Genomic DNA, 18,064 nt, shown 5'->3' with positions numbered 1-18,064 from the left:
TGTCCATAGCTCCAACAAATAAATGAAAAAATTTTTTTAAAAAATTAAAAGAAAAATGTCTCAGCAAATAACCTTGAACTTTAGGGCAGTTCCAGCTCACCTGGCATCAGTCATGGATGGATGTAAGTTCTGTCCCTGTGTGGAAGGTACAGAAGTGTCTGTGCTCATGCTTGCTGGAGGCTCAGAGCCACCAACCCAGACATCTCTCCAGGGTGTTTCCTCTATCTTCCACACACAATTCAATGATTTATGGTTAGTCAAGTTTTTTCGCTGTAGAATTCATTGAAAGTTGATTTCCTTCATTATTTCACTTTTAAACTGATTCTCTTATGGAAAACCTGCCTTGTGAGTCAAATTTTAATGCAAGCAGGCAGATCTGACTGTTTCATTCCACCTTGAAAAATATTTGAAGCTGCTTGCCAAGGAAATTGTACTTTTCTTAAAACGTCACAGCTCATTTCTTCCAGTCTTTTAATGGGAAAACGGTCTGTGAAAGCCTCTTTGTGATGTACTTTTAACCTGCAGGAGCCATTGGGATCCAGACAGTGGGCTGTGGAAGGAGAGCAGAGTGGACCAAATGGTGATGGAAGAATTTCAGAAATTCCTACCGCACAGGTCACTGTGGGCACTGTCATAATCAGAGATGCTCAGCTTCGTCCTTCCCGTCCCATGCCAAGAGTCTCAGGAGCCTGCTTCCTGTTGCTGTGGTCTGCTGCTTAAAACGAGTAAGTGGATCACATGCTTTCCCTGCCAAGCTTGAAACAGAAGCCCAGTTGTGCTGCTCCTCTTTTTCATCATCTTGGTTGTTGTACCGGAATAATCTGCTTTTTGAAAAGAGTGAGCAGGAGCCCTGAAACGCAGTTCCCATCCTCCTACCCCCAACTTCACATCTCATTGTTCCCCTTTCTTGCTACAGATAGTTCCCAGCAGAGGCATGTCCCCACTTTACCTCCAAATACCAGCCCCCTTGAGTAAGGCATCCAAAATATCCTAGGAATAAGAATTCTGATTGGCAGGATGGCATTCCTCCCTAATGAGAGGAGGGAGCTTGTTGTTCCCACTGATTAATGAATACTGTTACTAAGCAACCATTTCTTGCAGATCTTGCAAGATGACAGAGAATGAGGCCACTAACTTCCCAGACTTTGCTCATTACCAGCACATGGCTTTGTCTGAGTGGACTGTAAATACACAAAAGTGTCCCCAAGTACACTGTAGTGGTGACGATGTGTGTCAAGACAGAATGACAGAATATAACAATGGCCTTCAAGCGGGCTGGGTGTGGGGGCCCACCATATACTGCATGGATTCATTCATTCCATTCGAGCTGTGTAACAGTCCTGGACAGCAGATGAGCTTTGTTTACAGAGTTTAGAGAGGTGAAGTAACTAGGCCAAAGTCACACAGAAAGCAAGTAGCTGAGTCAAGCCTGGGGTCCTGGTGCTACGTGGTGCAAAGCATTCACTCTCCCATCCACTGAAGAAGCTGACAGATTTCTGTCTTATAAAGGAAGTGAGCTGGCCAGCTACACAAGAGACAGTGTCTATTAATAGCTAAATATTTGCTAATTTAAGAATCCAATTGAATTGCTCATCAGGTAATCAGGATTTGATTTCTTCCTGGACAAAGTAGCTTAGCATAATGGTATGCTCCTGTAGGGGTTGTGGGATGTGCTGAGCCTGCCTGGTCAGACACAGAAAGGAGGAACAGAAAATGAAGTCACATCTTCCCAGTAGGATGAGGGGAGAGCTACATTCTCCGGATTCCACTAACATCCCTCACTTGCAGGTCCATCAGACAGTAGTCCATAGGCATCTTATGTACCTCCTTTGCTGCCTAGAAACCACTTTTCTTCCTCAAAGATGCTTCTCAGCAATGGCACGATTCCTCCCAGCTGTCCGCTGCTTCCCTCTCAAAGCACAGTGTGGCATGGAACACAGCACTCAGATCTTCATTTATTGGCAGAAGCTCTGTGGATAGAGCATCATTAGGTAGGACTGCACCAGCTGCCCAAGTCATGGCCCTGTCCAATGACCCACACATACAAGAATTGATTAGCACGGAGTCTAAAGTCTGCCTTGGCCTAGCTTGGGATAACTCTGCAGGACCAGAGCTTCCCTAGGGGTTCCTGAGGCCATCCTTAGACCTGTATCACAATTTAACATCCCCCTCCCTTGAACATCCTGCCTCCTCCTTCCTTGCACAGCCATTGGTCTCAAGGACAACTTGGATGCTCACCAACTCTTTCTCAGAGTCGGCTTCCTAAGGAGCCCAAAGTGCTACAGTGTTCCCCAGACCTTCTCTGTACCTGCCTTGCCTCTTAGAATGTGAGCTCCATCGGGGAAGAGGTATCTTGAGCTTGACATGACATGAACCAGTCATCGTATCTGTAGATATGATGCTTCTGTGCCTTTTGGTTATTCCTGGGAGAGTATGTCTTCCTATTATCCACCCCACCCTCAAAGAACTTCCATTATCCAACAGAGAATAGCATAGGCTTTCTCATCCTCCCCACAAATCTGCTCTTGCTTGACCGAATTCAGGCCTTGTGGTCGGTCCTCAGGAACTACTGAAGTACTGAGAAGTGCAGAATCCGTGCCAGCAGCAACGCCAACGTGTGGCCAGAGGTAGTGACTCCAGCATATTGGGGCCCTGTTTGCCGAAGCCCTTTCCAAACACACATTGCTTTTCTTTTAGATTATTTCTGTTGTAACCTAATTTTTAAAATACCATTTCAGGGGCAACATATGTGCCACTTGCACACCTACTCAGCCGAGCCCCAGGGATGACCTGTCATCAGCCATACTGCTGTCCTAGATGGAGGAAATGTCCTAAAGAGTTTGGACAGTGAGATAACAATACGAGGGATTTGGGGAGACAGAATTCATTCACTAACGTCACTTCAAAGGATTGGGGTTCTCTTCTCCAAGGAAGGGATAAAGCTGCACCCACAGGAAAAGGATGCATTGGCACCTGAGGGTCTCGTGTCATCTGAACTGCTTTGGTATTGTTATATCACTGTCTTTCCTATTATTGACTAAGTAATACTTTTGATCCAGCCTGGATCTGATGAGAAGTCCCTTGATAGCCTTCTTCATGGACTGGAACTCTTAATGCAAAGAAATACTGAAATCAAGTCCCCACATTCTAGTGGGACTATAGATGAGAGAATCATGGGAGAATGGTAAAGTAGAAGGACCCAGAGGGTCCTAGAAGCCTACAAGTAGAACATTATGATAGGCAGTTTTGGGCACAGGGGTCCCGCTCAAACTAAGGCACCAGCCAAGGACAATACAGGCAGTAAACCTTAAACCCCTACCCAGATCTAGACAATGGACAGAACACTCTCCACAGTAGAGTGGAGAGTGGGATATTACTTTCTCACATACTCTGGTGCCTCACCTTTGACCATGTCCCCTGGAGGGGGAGACCTGATGGCACTCAGAGGAAGGACAGCAGGTTACCAAGAGGAGACTTGATACCCTATGAACATATACAGGGGGAGGTAATCCCCCTCAGGAACAGTCATAGGGGAGGGGAATAAGGGGAAAATGGGAGGGAGGGAAGAATGGGAGGATACAAGGGATGGGATAACCACTGAGATGTAACAAGAATAAATTAATAAAGGAGAAAAAAAAAAAGAAAAAAAAGGGTCTTCCCCATACAGGGGGCATGCCTCCCCTCCTATCAAGCTCAGAGTGGTCCCTTCTGATGTGTTTGCTGGAGACCTTCCTGTTTAGTGCAGCCATCTGTGTTTATAAGAACAACGCTGTCCAAACAGTCACCAATGAGCACACACTGACTCTTAAGGTAAACAGAATGCATACTAGTTGGGAGCTTCTCAATGTCCTTTTAGCTTCTGCTTACTAGTTTTGACCCTTCCCTGCTGGTGGGTAAGACCTCCAGCAGCCACACAACGTCATGTTTTGCTTACTCTAAGGTAGCAGACAGTTCTGGACTCTTTGTAAACAGTAAAATCTGACTTCATCCGGCAGTCAGAATGTCTAGGGTGGGAGAGCAATCACAGTTCTGAGCCTGCAAAGATGTAGATTGCTTTCTCATCCCAGCTGGAAGCTAACCCTGGAGAGCCGGGTGGTGGTTAGGACGAATGCTCCCTGGCCCCGGTGGCTGTGGCCCATGAAGAAGGAAGAGAGGAAGGGAAGAAAAGTTCCACTGAAGTTGCAGTTGTCACACCTTAGTGTCACCTGAAGCTGGCTCTTGGTGTCTTGGGATGCTGGATAGTTCCCTTGACAGTGATTTTGGATCCAAGTTAGGGCAGCTCTGTTTGGAGGGTTGGCTATCGTTCTTCTTCATTCACCAGGCACGTATATGCAACATCTTTCTGCTAGGATCTCTTAGACACTCCCAGTGACCTTTAGGACATAATCCAGGATAATCCAACATGTCTCTGTCCTTACAGTCCATTGACACAACACTACTTAGTCCTTGTCCCCAACAAACTTGCGGTGCTTGGTAACCCAGCCACACAGCAGCAAAACAAGTGGTTGGCCAAGATCTCCGCCGGTGTACTCTGAAGAAGAATAACAAGACGGTGGCCACAGGACACCCCAGGAAAAGACAACAACTATCATGAAAGATCAGGGAGGGCATCAGGAAAAGTCACTGGGTCAGACTCTGATCCCCAAATGTAGGACTCATAAACAGGTCGCTTTGGAGGATGAGGATGCACACACTATCGGTGGGCACTGCGTGGACCTGTCCACCTGAAGGCTGCCCCTCCGGTTCTTCTTTCCACCCTGATGCTTAGGCTCTCTTCAATCTCCTGAGCGGTGCGCAGGCTCAAGAGCCTTGAGACATGGTCCGTGAAGTTGCAGACAGAGTGTGTCTGGTTGCCTGTACAACACCTGTTACAGTTTATGGATGTTGTTTAAGGCTTCAGTTGATATTCTGTATGTCACAGTAACTTTTAGTTACTTAAGACAAAACCACACAGCTCATTGCATGTTAACCTTGAATGAAAAATCACAGAAAGAGGGTTGACTCCCCCAGACTCAGCCCTGAAGGAGAAGAACGTTTGCGATGCTGCTTACACAACTTGAGGACCAGAGGAGAGGACGTTCATGAACACTCCTGTGTCTTCTGAGGGGTGATTAAGGAAAGGCCAGAGAAGGTTTCTTAAGCTGCTTTAAGGGACAGCATAATGAATAGCAGAGAGGTTTTCCTAACTTCTTCCTTTCTCCCTCTCCCTCTCCCTCCCTCCCCTCTCTTTCCTCCCACCCCACCCCCACCTCTTCTACTTCCGGTGTACAGGAACATGTGCTCATTCACACATACATGTGGAGGCCAAAAGACAACCTTTGGGTGCTCAATGACAGCCACACCAATTGCGAGTAGTATCCTCTTGGGGTCAGCACTGCCAGGACCAGAGAGGAAACGAGTAAGGACCTGGAGATGGCATGGGAACCTAGTACACTGTCCACCCTGAGATCTACTGTCTACCCTGAGATCTGGGAGCTGACTCTGAGTCTCCAACTTGCTTTGCTGCAGTACTCTTTGCTTTCCCAGCAGCCCAGCTGACTGGGCCAACATGCCAAATCTTTACTGCCACCTGTCTTTAGTGCACAGACTCTGGAGTGGATGCTTGCCGGGCAACACAGACAGGAAAGCTTCAGTGTTGAAATGGCCAGCAGAGAAGCCAGTAGTGCAATTTTCATTTCCTTCCAGCTTCCTGCCTTGTGGCTCCCTTAAGAACTCAGGACTTGTGGTCTCACTTGAGTTTAGTTAATAGCCGGTGAACTTTAGTCCAAGCAAGATGCCAGACAAAGCTTGAAGGCTTCAGAGCAGAGTGAACATGGTCTTACCCTTCGTGAGCAGAGAAGGTCACACAGGTCATTCTGATGGATGGCCCAGGAGATGCAAAGTGACGTGAGGGTACAGCAGGAGCTTGGAGGACAGTCAGGAAAGAGGAAGCATTTGAACTTGGCTTAGAGAAGTGGTTAGAATAACGATTTGAGTAACTTGAGGAAATGGCCAAAGATCACCGCAAAGAAAGCCCAAGTGTGAGCACGAAAGAGCAGAGAGAACCTCAGGCAAAGTTTTCAGCTTAGAGCCTTTGGGATGGGGTTGAGGGGGGGGCGCGGTGGGGAGGGCGGTGAGTGGGCGGGGCTACTGGATGAGCTTATGCGTGAAGGATAGACCTGACATGGAGGCTGAGTGGGATGAGATGAGAGAAGATGGGAAGGTCGTGTAAATTAGGTGACAGACGAGTTTGCATTCTACAATGAGAGTCCCAGGCTGAACTATGGAGGAAGTAGGGAGGGAGTGAAGAAAAGATTTTGAAAGAGAATATTGCAGTAGATTTCCATTTCTGCCCTATTTGAAACGAACAAACAGTATTAAATGGCGGTCGTCCTGTAAGAGTCTAGAAGTTGTCGATGGGGATAGCCTCGAGGCCTCTCTAGCTTTCCATAGGCACATTCTGTCCTTCCCAAAGGGAAACACGGAGCAGGGTTAACAACCACTTTCCATTGGCTTCTGAATCGACTTAGCTGCAGCTGATGTCATTTGGGAGGAGGCTGTACAGACCTGTAGGGCAACGCTTGTGTGGACTCGTCTTCTGGCTACCCTGGAGCGGGGCAGCTCTATCTGGATAGGAGCTGATCAGCAGGCTGGCTGGGCTGTCAAGAGGCTGAAGCACCCTCTACCCATGCTCCATGCTCAGGTGCCCGGAAAGCCGACCTCTTCTGGAGGGGTGAAGTGGGAAGCTGAGATCTCTACTTGTCTTGTCACTTAGTGTTTAACTATCTGGGGAGCCCTAAGGACCGGGAATACATTTTACTACAGAAAACATATCTTGTTTTGTGTTCACTGAATACTTGATGCATGGAAATTGGAAAGGAGTAAAGTGATGCTTTGGCAAGTCTTTACTGCCACCACAGTAAATCGCACAAAGTTTCATTCGCTATCAATGATTTGAGAAATTTAGAAGATCATTGAGTAAAGGCTACTTTCATTTTATAGACTGCAACAAGATAGTTCTGTAAATGTTACCCTTAATTATTGTTCAGTTAGCCTTTGGGGATCTGAATACTTCTGGAAAACAGCCTGCAGGACCCCACAGCTTTGTGTGTCTAAACTATGCCATTCAAGTCTCCCTTTAACCAAAATACTCGAGGTCTGTCTGAAGTGTTTCAGGTTACATTCATTTCCTGGTTTTGAAATGTTTACATGAGATTTCTCAGGATGAAACCTAATTCTAAACACGATAATTCATACACATTCCACATATACCTTAAAAGTATACCTTATAGATAATCTTATACAATAAAAAAAATAAGCTTGTATGTGTGTGTGTGTGTGTGTGTGTGTGTGTGTGTGTGTGTTTGAATGTGGAGGCCACAGGTCAACCTTGGGTACTATTTCTCTGGAGCTGTCTGCCTTGTTTTTGGGACATAGTCTCTCACCAGGGCCTGGGGCTCACATCACTAGGATCTGTCCATCTCTGCCTCCCCAGTGCTGGGATTACAAGCACATGCAACAATGCTCACTTTCCTTTTTATTTCCTTCCTTCCTCCCTTCCTTTTTTTCTTTAAACATGAATTCTGGGGATAAAACTCAGGTCTCCATAGAAGGCAAACACTTTACCAACAGAACTATACCCCAGCCTTAAGCAATATCTGAAAAAAATCAAAATAAAAAGCATTGTTTTGGGGGGCTTAGATTTGTTTATTTTCTGTGTATGAGCGTTTTGTTCACATGTCTGTCTGTGTACCACATGCACTCTTGGTGCCTTTGGAGGTTAGACAAGGCTGTTGGACGACCCCCCCAACTGAAATTATGGACAGTTGTGAGCTGTCAGTAGGTACCAGGAATCGAACCTGTGTCCTCTGCAGGAACAAGCGCTCTTAACCACTGAGCGATCTCTTCAGCTTCTCATGCAATTCTCAGGTTAGAGGCCTTCAGTTTGTAATACATGACCTAGAATCCCTACTGCAGCCCTAAGCTGGTTTAGGGGCTTACTCTGGTAGACAGAAAAATAGAGTGACCCGTCAGGCTCACTTCTGTCGTGTTTGTATAAGCACAAACTGTGGTCCTGGAACTTGTACATAAGCTGGGGCCCTGCTTACAGTCCAGACTTGGTCTGACTGCCCTGCTAGGAATAACCTTGCAGTGGAGCCACTTCCTTATTTTGTAAATTCAGGTTAACCACAAACCAACTAAATGGCCAGTTTCTTACTGCACAAGGAAGCAAGGAAGGTCCAGCCTACTGAAACATACAAACTCTCATTCAGTACAGAAGAAAACCCTTCACTTTTTTTTTTTGATTTCCCAAATAATCAATGCAAATATTATGAATACCAAAAAATTGAAAAAATTTAAAATTGAAGATAGATTTGTTAATTTTTAAAACTTCATGCTCATAATTTTTATGTATTTAGTGGAACCTAAAACTGATTGGTTCAGAGGCTGATGTTCAATATTCTCATAATAAAAGCTTGAAAAAAAATTTAAATGTATAAGGACCTTGAGGGTTTTTATTGGCACAAAATGCAGGTTTTAAGCCTCATAACAGGCCACTACTTCAGCATGGGATTAAATGGTCAGGCAGCTAAGGTGATGTTCTTTGCTGTTATATAATGATATCCCAGTTTTTAAACATGTTTTAGAAAAACCATCATTGGGAGAACTCAGCATCCTTCCCCACAAAAACTTGCAGAGCCATTTACAGAGGAAAGGCACAAGGGCTCAACACACCATACCAATACACCAAGGAGACTTTAAAGGTGGAAATGAGGCAATGGTGGGCAGTAGAAACAAGCTTTTTATCTTGGGGATACAGTTAAAAGGCAAGGCAAATAAAATAGCCCACAGGACAGAGCAGCTGAATCGTAAGTGGTAAGCACAAAAGCCTCGAGGTTTGGGCCACTTGGCGAGAAGCAATCCCACCTGTGGCTTTGGTAATAAACCCTTTCCTGTTACTAAGAGCAAGGCATGGGATTGATACAGGCGGGCTCTTGCCCACACTGTTCATTGTTTGCCTTCTCCAGGTCATTACCTGCTCGACCGGATGCAAGGGATGAAGGAGCTAATACGTGCCATGTGCCTCATAAATCATTAAATAAACCATGTTGGTTGGGGATAGTGAATAGTGACTTTCTTCTCTCTCCTGTTTTTTTTCCATACTCCTTCCCCCACTTTGTCATGAGATCTGATCAAGTGTTGAGAACAAGTCAGGACACTTTCATTTACCCAACTGAGCTCCCACTACGTGCCAGGTGGAGGGCTCTTCTAGCCCTGCAAATCACCTGAAGAGGATGGGGGGGGCGGGGAAATCCCAGTTTACATCCAAGGGTCTGTACGCCGAGCTATTAATGAATAGGAATTGCATTTCAAAGTTCAACAGGCAAAGGCGGACAAAGGAATGGAAGCGAGCAGGTGGAGCTGAGTCTTATTCTACATGGAAAGATCACAGAAAACTCTCCGGAGAAAGCAGCATTTTGACAGTCTTTAATGAGGTGCGGATCTGGTTCATGAAGGATCCTGAGGAAGTATTCCAGGGCAGTGGCAGGGAAAATGGCAGGGACAAAGGTCCTGAGGTGACAAACTCAGCACAGTCTTAGGAAACCAAGGAGAATCAGAATGGTTGAATCACACAGGGCCTCCTGCCTCCCCCCCGCCCCCAGGAGAGCTGGGATTGATGGAAAAGCTATTGGAGGGTTTTGCGTCGTGCTATATAAAAGGGGCCATTGACTACTGCAGATTACAGGAGGGCAAGAGCACAGAGGTCATCCCGAGAGCTAATAATGGGGCTAAGAGTGGGTGAGGCACCGGGCTCACTGCGAGGATAAAGTATGCCTTTGCCGTTGTTAGGCACTGTAAGCTCAAGCAAGTAAAACCACCGCTCTGTGAGTGGGGGTATATCAGAAGGGTTGCTGTGCTGTGTAACTCTAGTGAGCCCAGGGGCCGTGGTACCAGTTGGATCCCGCTGTGATTCCTGCCCCTCTGCAATTCCTGCCCCTCTGCTTTTCCACGTGGAGTGGTTTAAACAGAGCTCCACATTGGTATATACTCAGGTACTCATGGTCACGTGGGGCTGAGGTGAGCGATGGTGGCAGCCTCATATCAGGATCAGTGGCATGGTGGTGTGGCAGGTGAGGCAAGGCAAAGTAAAATGACAAAGATTCCTCTCTGGCTCCCAAAGGCAGAACTGCTGTGGTTGACAGAACTCGATGTCAGAGCTTTATGGGGACTTCAGGGGAGGTTTCTGTCTTATTCCATTCTGGAAACGAATTCCTTAACTTCATCCTCACGTAAAATACATGTTGCAGGATGATTGTGAGGTTAAGAGAGGTCCTATATGTTGGCCCTCAACTTAGGGTCCAGGGCATTCGAAGTTTTGTGAGTGAGGGCATGATTCAAAAGGTGTGATTCACCATTTGTGGTTATAAAAGTCTGTTTATATTCATCAATTTGGCCATAATGATTCTCAGACCCAAGGATTATAGGTAGAGGGAGGCCCCAAAGCTGCGGACACCTTCATACCCTTCTCACCCTCCCAGGGAGCAGGAAGTGTGGGTGACTGCTCTGCCTGCCTGAATCGGATGAGCTGGTCATCTTGCTAGAGTTACTCGGCCTCTGTGAGCTGACACCCCCATTTTATTTGTTCTCTGAGGTGTGAACCACGTAATTTTCTTCTTCCCAAGTTGTAATGCCGAAATGCCAGCCAATCACTGCCACATAAAACGAGGCTGCCACTGTCTCACTCTCGGTGTTGGTAATGATTTCTGGCTGTGAGCCAGGCGTGGAAGTGACTCCGCCCTTCTCTCCTATGTTAATGAGATTTTATTGTCTTCAATTCTGGACTCAGTAGAGAAAAGAGAGGCTCACAGTCACTGTACTGGAGTGCCACTATGTAATCCAGATGTTAAGCAAATAGCTATCCCAGCAGACCTGCCTTCCTTCCCAGCCTGCTGCAGCCACAGCCCAGTTCACACAATGGGCATGTTCCCATTTTCCTTACCTGCCAGGATGCTGTGACCAATCTCTCATGTTCTCCTCAAAGCCTAATCAGGCTCTTTAAGACAGCCAGCAGGCTGGATTCTAAATCATGATCCCCAAATCTCTAATACTAGCTGCTTGGGCTCTTGTTAGAAGTCCTAATGAGAGACCTGACCCAGAGGACGGTGTCCAGAAAAACTGCAGACTTCCTGGGGACTCTCCGTGAAGTTCTCTCTTTTCAGTTGCAATTACCATTCTGGGCCACTCCAAGGGTCCTGGCAGTTTAGACGCTAGCCACAGCCAATGCTTTATTCAATAGACATTATCCCCCACCAAGTGTTAGACATGACTAGGTTTTGAGGACTGAGAGACAAAAACACACAGCCCCTTTGTTAAATTCTAAGGTTGAGAGTCCGGGATGGGCAAGACTATGATGGTTGTGTGTGATGTGTGACCAGTACAGGGATCCCAGAGGAAGGTGTGAGAGAGTAAATGATTCCTACAGATTCAGGAGCCCACTAAACAACGAAGGACCATGCATGTAAGAAGTATGCTTAACAAAGGTGGCTTCCTACAACTACCATTGTCCACTCTTTTGTTCCTTCCAGGCCATGCAGATGGAAGGCCCTTCTCAGTCTCCCTGGCAGTTAGATTTGTATGCCCCCTCCTGCACACCCAACAGGGTCTCATGTAGCCTAAGGCAGACCTGGAATTCTTTATATGTAGCTAAGGATGACCTTGGACTTCAGAGCCACCCGCCTCCACCTCCCCAGTACTAGGATTAAAAGGTCTACACCACCATGCCCAGTTCATATGGTACTGAGGATGGAACCCGGGTATTCACACAGGCTAGGCAAGCACTCTACCAACTAAGCTATGTCCTGCAACTTTGTGACAGTTCTGACCAATGGAAGGTGTGCAGAGGTGATGGGTGAGCATGGCTCATGCGGCCTCTTGCATGTCCTCTTTACATGCTGCACTTTTTGGGGTTCAGAAACAGCTGCACAAACCACTCAGACACTGATCTCAGTCACATATGGGTGTCTTATTGAACTCATACCCCAAGACTGATAGATCAGGAATGCAGCTAGACTTGGGGGCCAAGACTGGGACCACTACGCAGTTGTCAGAGCCCATTTTTATATCAGAACAACCACAAACAGGTGCATTTGCAGCATTTAGGCTATCTAAACAAAGCAGGGCTCTCTAATCTTTAAGCTAATTGGCTAGATGTAACACCATAATAGTCTAGGGAGTTTTCCGAGACCAGCGGGCCTCATGATGGGGAGGTTCCAAGCTAGAGCAACAAGAAAGAAACATTAGGTCAATTTAAGGTTATGAGCGAAAATGGCAGAATTATTGTCAAGCTTAAGCTTAGCTTGTTGAGCCAGAGGAGTCAGGTCACAAAGGAGGCCCAGGGTTACCTGTAGGCATAAGGTTACTGTGTGCTTCAAATGATGATTTCTGTACACCCCCCCTCCAATATCTGGTTGCTCTCCTTGTTCTGAGAATCTCCTGTCTCCATGGTGTGTAAATACTGCTCCCCAATTGCCCCCTGATATGCCAATAAAGCAGCTTCCAGCCAATTGCTGAGCAGGGGAGAGAACAGGGCTGGACATCTTGCTAGCCAGGGGAGGAAGAGGTAGAGGACGAAGTAGGGAATTCAGCCAGGGGCAGGGGTCCAGGAGACATCAGGAGAGGAGCCAGAGCAGAGAAAGCTACCATGTGCAGATATCTCTGGGGTAAGCACTGGGAGGAAACCAGATTAGCTTAGAGGGTTACAAATAGAGTTATAACTGCTCAGTTTTTGTATTGTGAAGCTCCTTATTAAACAAACATAAATGAGTCTCAATTATTTGTGTGGTAGCAGGTTAAGAGAGAAACTGAGAAACAAATGCCATTTTATAAAAATAATAATAACAGTTACCTGAAGGAATTCCATGAGAGGGGGCAGGTAATAAGCAACTGAGCACAGCCCCAGCTCACTGAGCTATCTGCCATGGAATAGCTACCACCATCTGAAGTTCCTCTTGGCTCTCTGTCCCACCCTTGCTCCAATCTCTCCTGTCTCTTGCTCTAATCCCCTGACACCTCTGTCCCTGTCCTCTTTCTTGCTAGTTCCTCCTTGCTTTCCCTTCTCCTCTCTGGAGCCTCCACCGTTCCAATCCCTTTAGCCTTGTTGTTGATTGCAAGCTCAGGACAGAAAGCACCACAAGCAGTGACCAGCCAGGATCTGTGTTTGAATCTGCCTGGTTAGTACAACCTTCGACAGCTTTGAGCATGTGCTTCGTCCAAGGTACCTTGAAAGGTAAACATTCACTCAGAATGTTTAAACATTGACAGCTGATGACAATCAACTGATGAACTTGTTCCTTTCAAGCTGGTTGCTGAGTACAGTGGAAGAAAAAGAACACAGATGAGGATGCTGCCTTCCAGAACCTTCTGGTCCATTAGCCCAGGATCTCTCAGCAGGTCTGAAAACAGATTGGTAAAATCTGTATTCTGGTGGTTGGCTTTCCTTGCAGGCTCAGGAAGCTGCATGTGGCAAGCAGCGTGAGGGACACTGGAAGTTTAGTGTACGCAGGTGTGGGGTGGAGTGAGACATCTGGAGCTGAGGAAAAAGAGAAAATGGCTCCTTTGTGCAGGTTTTGGAAGCCCAGGCAGTTGGTGAGCCAGCCAGCACGGAACCTGTTTATACTGTGGTAAAGTTGAAGGGTCCATGGAATTCCTTCTATGACAGCTTTTATGAATAGACAGGCTTGAACCTTTTCTGGGAAATGATGGGCAAATCATGGGGCCTCGGTGGATAGGGACCGTAGTTCTGAAACTCTGGGGAGGCAAGCAATGAAAGGATATTTTCCTGAGCTCTGGCTTGTATGATGTGGTTTAGGCACAGAAATAGCAACAAAGAGCAAATGGAGTACATGCTCTTTCAGGAAGCTGATCCTTGAAGTAGAAGAGGATCTGAGGGAGGAAAGACAAGATCATCAGGAAGGGGTACGGGAGGGGTATTTTTGGGGTACCTCCAAAGTTTCCTAAGGAAAACAGCACTTGTATCATCCTGATGCCTTCTGCTCACACAACTCACAGATTCTCAAATTGTCCCAAATACGGGAACCTTGGGAAGATGATTTTGTAACACTGGGACTGCTGCCTGGGTTGGCCTGTGCACTGTTTGAGTTGTGTGTCCACAGCAGTGAAAAATGAAGAGATTTTGAGCCAAAGTTCAAGGTTCAGGCTAGATGATATTCTAGGGCAAATGTCTAGGTCCATTTGCAGGTTTCTTTCTTCTATCAACCAGGATATTTACAAAATATCTAAGTATACACTAAAAAAATTGACTTGATTGGTCCCCCATATATGTGTCCACCTGTCCTAGCCTTGGAGCACTTAGACCCTGACATCTTAACCATTATGGGAGTGGAATATAAAGGAAAGGGACTCCATCTATCTCTCTGCAGTGTGACAAAAGGTGTCATAACGTAGCGAGAACTCACTCACCATCTGTACTCAAGGAAGGCAGGCCAACGCTGTTAGCATCTTCATCTTCGATTTCCAGCCTCCAGAGCTATGAGAAAATAAAATTCTGCCATTTAATCTGTAGAGGAGGAGAGGGAAGAGGAAGAGGAAGAGAAGGAGAAGGAGAACAATTTTACCTCTTTTCACAAGTGGAGGAAGTGGGGTTACCAAATCATGTGACAAACACAAGTTCACACCATGAAGAAAAGTCACAGTGAGGAGCAGACTCTACATCCAAGGTCAAAGCCAAAGTCTGGCATGCCATGCCAGACACTCACCAGACACTAGACTAGCTTCCTCGGCCACTGAATTCTTCTCAACCAGTGGTAGCACAGATGGTGGCTCTGGCTTTGGATTGTAACTTCAGTGCAATCTTTTTATGTGAAAAAGTAGCATCGCACGCATAATAATAATAATAATAATAATAATAATAATAATAATAGTAATAATAATAATAATAAATTGAGTTATAATTGTTTTGCAGTTTCAAAAATTCTTGAATTCTTGCCATTTAGTGCTGATCACCCTGTTTAGGGTAGGTGCCATTGTTAAGAGATCTTGAGGAACAACTTAGTCCCTGGCAGTGTGATTGGCTGGAGGGCGGGCACGTGACCAAGTTGGCCAACCAAAGCAAAGGAGCTCTACAACGTTTGCAGCAGGGCTAGGACCCTAGGTGTTTGTTGCTCTCTGGCAGGGTTGCAGATCTGGTCAGAGGTAATGGCAGCTACCTTAGCCTCACTTGGGGTGAGTTGGTCTGAGTGTGGAGCCAATGCAAAGGGCAGTGTTCCTAGAGAAGAGTGAGGCACGTGGTCTGGACACATGGTCTGGACACACAAGTCCAGCAGTGTCAAGATCAGCTTCTTCTGGACTTCTCAGCCCATGGATCCTATAAATCTGACCATGCTTAGGCTAGTTTGAGTTGGGTTTCTGTCTTTTTATTTAGTGAAACGTCCCCACTATCATAGGAGGTTGGACTGAAGTCAATGACTCATCATTTTGATGATTTCTTAACTGTGGCTTCTGGGATAAAACTACCATCAGATTAAAGGCATCGTTGTGGACTAAACCACGTTCTTCTGTTTTCCCTTTTCCAGTCTCTTTGGGTAGAAGGGCAGAGGAACTGCCATAACTGGGGAAGAAGAGGAGGTGCTCTTCCGAGACACTGTTGGAAGTAAGACAGGACCTTTGTGTGAGATGCTTGTTGGGCAACATTAAATGTGATGCTAGGCACTCGGTAGGAGGTCAGAAGTGAAAACGCAGCCTTAGGTGACACACATGCAAGTGAAAGGCAACATTTCAGGAGCTGGGGCAGGTAAAGCATTGCCGATGGGTGGAACTGCATGTGCCACACATCCAGGGGACAGAGAGAAAGGTTTGGCAGATTGTATGCTGCTTAGCCTACTTAGCCCAATGTTGTCCAAGGGAAAAGTTCTGACATAAAATTTTCTGGAATGGTGCGTCTTTATACACGTTCATATTATTTTGAAATTGATCATTACTAGAAAAAGTTGCTTTTGGCAACTCTGATCATAGTAAGTTTCAAGTTGAAAACAATGTTAGACTGTCTGAGAAGGGAGAATTTTTCACATGAAATTCAACAGGCTAAGTTTGGAATCAAAACAACACAACACGTCATTCTCACTAGATAAGAGTGAAATATCACATCGGAGCAGGACCTTGTCAACCTTGTGTATATATCCGGGGTCTCTCAATGACTTTGAGACATCTGTAGGCTGGCCCGTGAATCACAGGGGCAGATCCTACACTGATACGGAACAGCTGGTGGAAACTTCTTTATAAGGATTTTCTTTTCCTGGAATGGGCATCATGGCCTAACCTCTATGTATATAGGAGAGAAGAGACAGACATGTTCCATTTCTAAGTTGAACACAAGCGTCCTGGATTATTGCAACAGGCCCACAGTGGCATTCCTGAGTTCCTTTGAGTTTTACTACTTTTCCCTGGGCAGCATGCATCCTCCACGTCACTGGATCTCAGTACATCTGTTAGGGAGAGTGATGATGATGCTACCGGCCTTTATCAGCAAAGTCCGCCACAGCTCCTAACACATCCCAAACTCTCCCTGACACGTCCTCTCTCATCAATGGGTAAACCACTAGAGGACTGCCCCTTCGTGTTTGAGGCATTAGCTTTGTGAACCCCAAGGAAACCTTCTACATCTGAGGTCTTCTGAACGAGCCTTAACTGCCCTTGTGTCTGTTTCTGTCATGGGGATGCTACTTCCATCCCCGAGTGTCAAGTAGAGTTAACTGACACTTGCACCTACGATGATGGTGAACATTATCTCCCCCAGACTTTCCTACCAAACTGCATCAGGTATGGCAGATCTGAGACATCACAGTTAAGGATTTGAGGCTCTCTTCTACTGGGAAGTGGACATCAGAAGCACAAGAAGTAGAGTGGAGCTACACGGACACAGGGAAGGTAGCTCCTTCTTGAGGCCTTTGTGGCTTCTGGGACCTTCTTTAATGGATGGTAAGTATGGTGGGAGAAAAGATGCTTTCTCGGTTGGTTCGTGTTTTCATCCTTGCACTTGCTTTTGTTTTGCTCCTTCTGATAGAGTTTTTTTTTCTCCTCCTGCCAATTCAAGAATTAGAAGGCAGGAAAATTCTTGAGTACCACAGGTAGCTGCAGAAAAACAGTATCTCAAACACCGCAGAGAGCAGCCGACAGAATCAGCTGCTGAAGAATGATGCATGCTGTGGCTTATGTTTCCGAAGAGTTTTCCTCCTCCCGCTCCCCAGCCTCCAGTTTAAGGTTAATTAGTTGGAAGGAAGATAGGGTGGTCGGCCCGGGACTATTACGACTATTATGTAACACTTCCTCATCTGGCTCTAACTTGTTGAGCCAGGCCAGCAGCAGGCAGTCTACTGGAAGGAGCAAATAGCCTACAACCCGCCCCCTCCTTCTCTTTATTTTTTAAAGCTGCCAGGCTTTTGTCTGAGGTCAGTTTGAAAAGTTTGCCAACTTTATTACCTAGCCATTCACCACCCTCCATCACCCCTCCCCCTTCCCTTGCCCCTCCCCCTTGCCCCCCCTCCCCCATCTGCTTAGTTAAGAATTAGTCCCAGGCTCTCCAGCTCCATAGCTCCCTCCACCCCAACTCTGCTGCCTGCAAGTGTGTGAACACAGATCAACTTTGATAACTGGGGCTCAATATTTTTAAGGAAATCCTAAGGAGTTTTGAGACAGATGACAGAACTCCTTTGGGAGGTATGTTCTCCATCCCAAGCCTTAACCTTTAGTCTCCATGGTATTTTCAAGGAAGTCTCTTGATATGAAAAGCACCAAGACAGCCAAACAGAGGCTAACTTTTTTCTGTTTTCAGTCTTCATTGATCAGAAAGGTGAGGAAGGCTGCTGAGTCAGCAGAGTGGCTTCCTGGTGGCTTGTGACTGTTTCGTTCAAAGGAACAGTTATCTAAAAAGCACCAATGTTTCTGCCTTTGGGAAGCAGCTCATCTATACTACCAAAAGGCATGGGGAGGATTCTCGAAGGTGTCTAGAAGTATGGAAAAAGTGGGGTGCAATCATGAAAAGCAGAACAGCCATGGCATTCTGGGATGT

General features: G+C 46.3%; 1 long non-coding RNA gene across 5 annotated transcripts in view; it reads left to right on the top strand.

Moving 5' to 3' along the window:
- Window positions 1-18,064, top strand: part of LOC311583879 — a 105,256-nt gene that overhangs the window by 68,150 nt on the left and 19,042 nt on the right. For 3 of the 5 annotated variants that reach the window (XR_014774702.1, XR_014774703.1, XR_014774704.1), the window contains exon 1: window positions 13,331-13,431. The exons of the other annotated variants lie outside the window; for them this stretch is intronic. This is a non-coding gene — a long non-coding RNA (uncharacterized lncRNA). Of the gene's footprint in view, window positions 1-13,330; window positions 13,432-18,064 lie in introns of those variants that run through there. 5 annotated transcript variants of the gene reach the window in all.

This window comes from Acomys minous, assembly GCF_964271855.1.
Source record: "Acomys minous genome assembly, chromosome: 14".
Lineage (NCBI taxonomy): Eukaryota > Metazoa > Chordata > Mammalia > Rodentia > Muridae > Acomys > Acomys minous.
The sequence above is the reverse complement of the archived record's forward strand: the minus strand, read 5'-3'. Positions and strand labels throughout refer to the sequence as shown.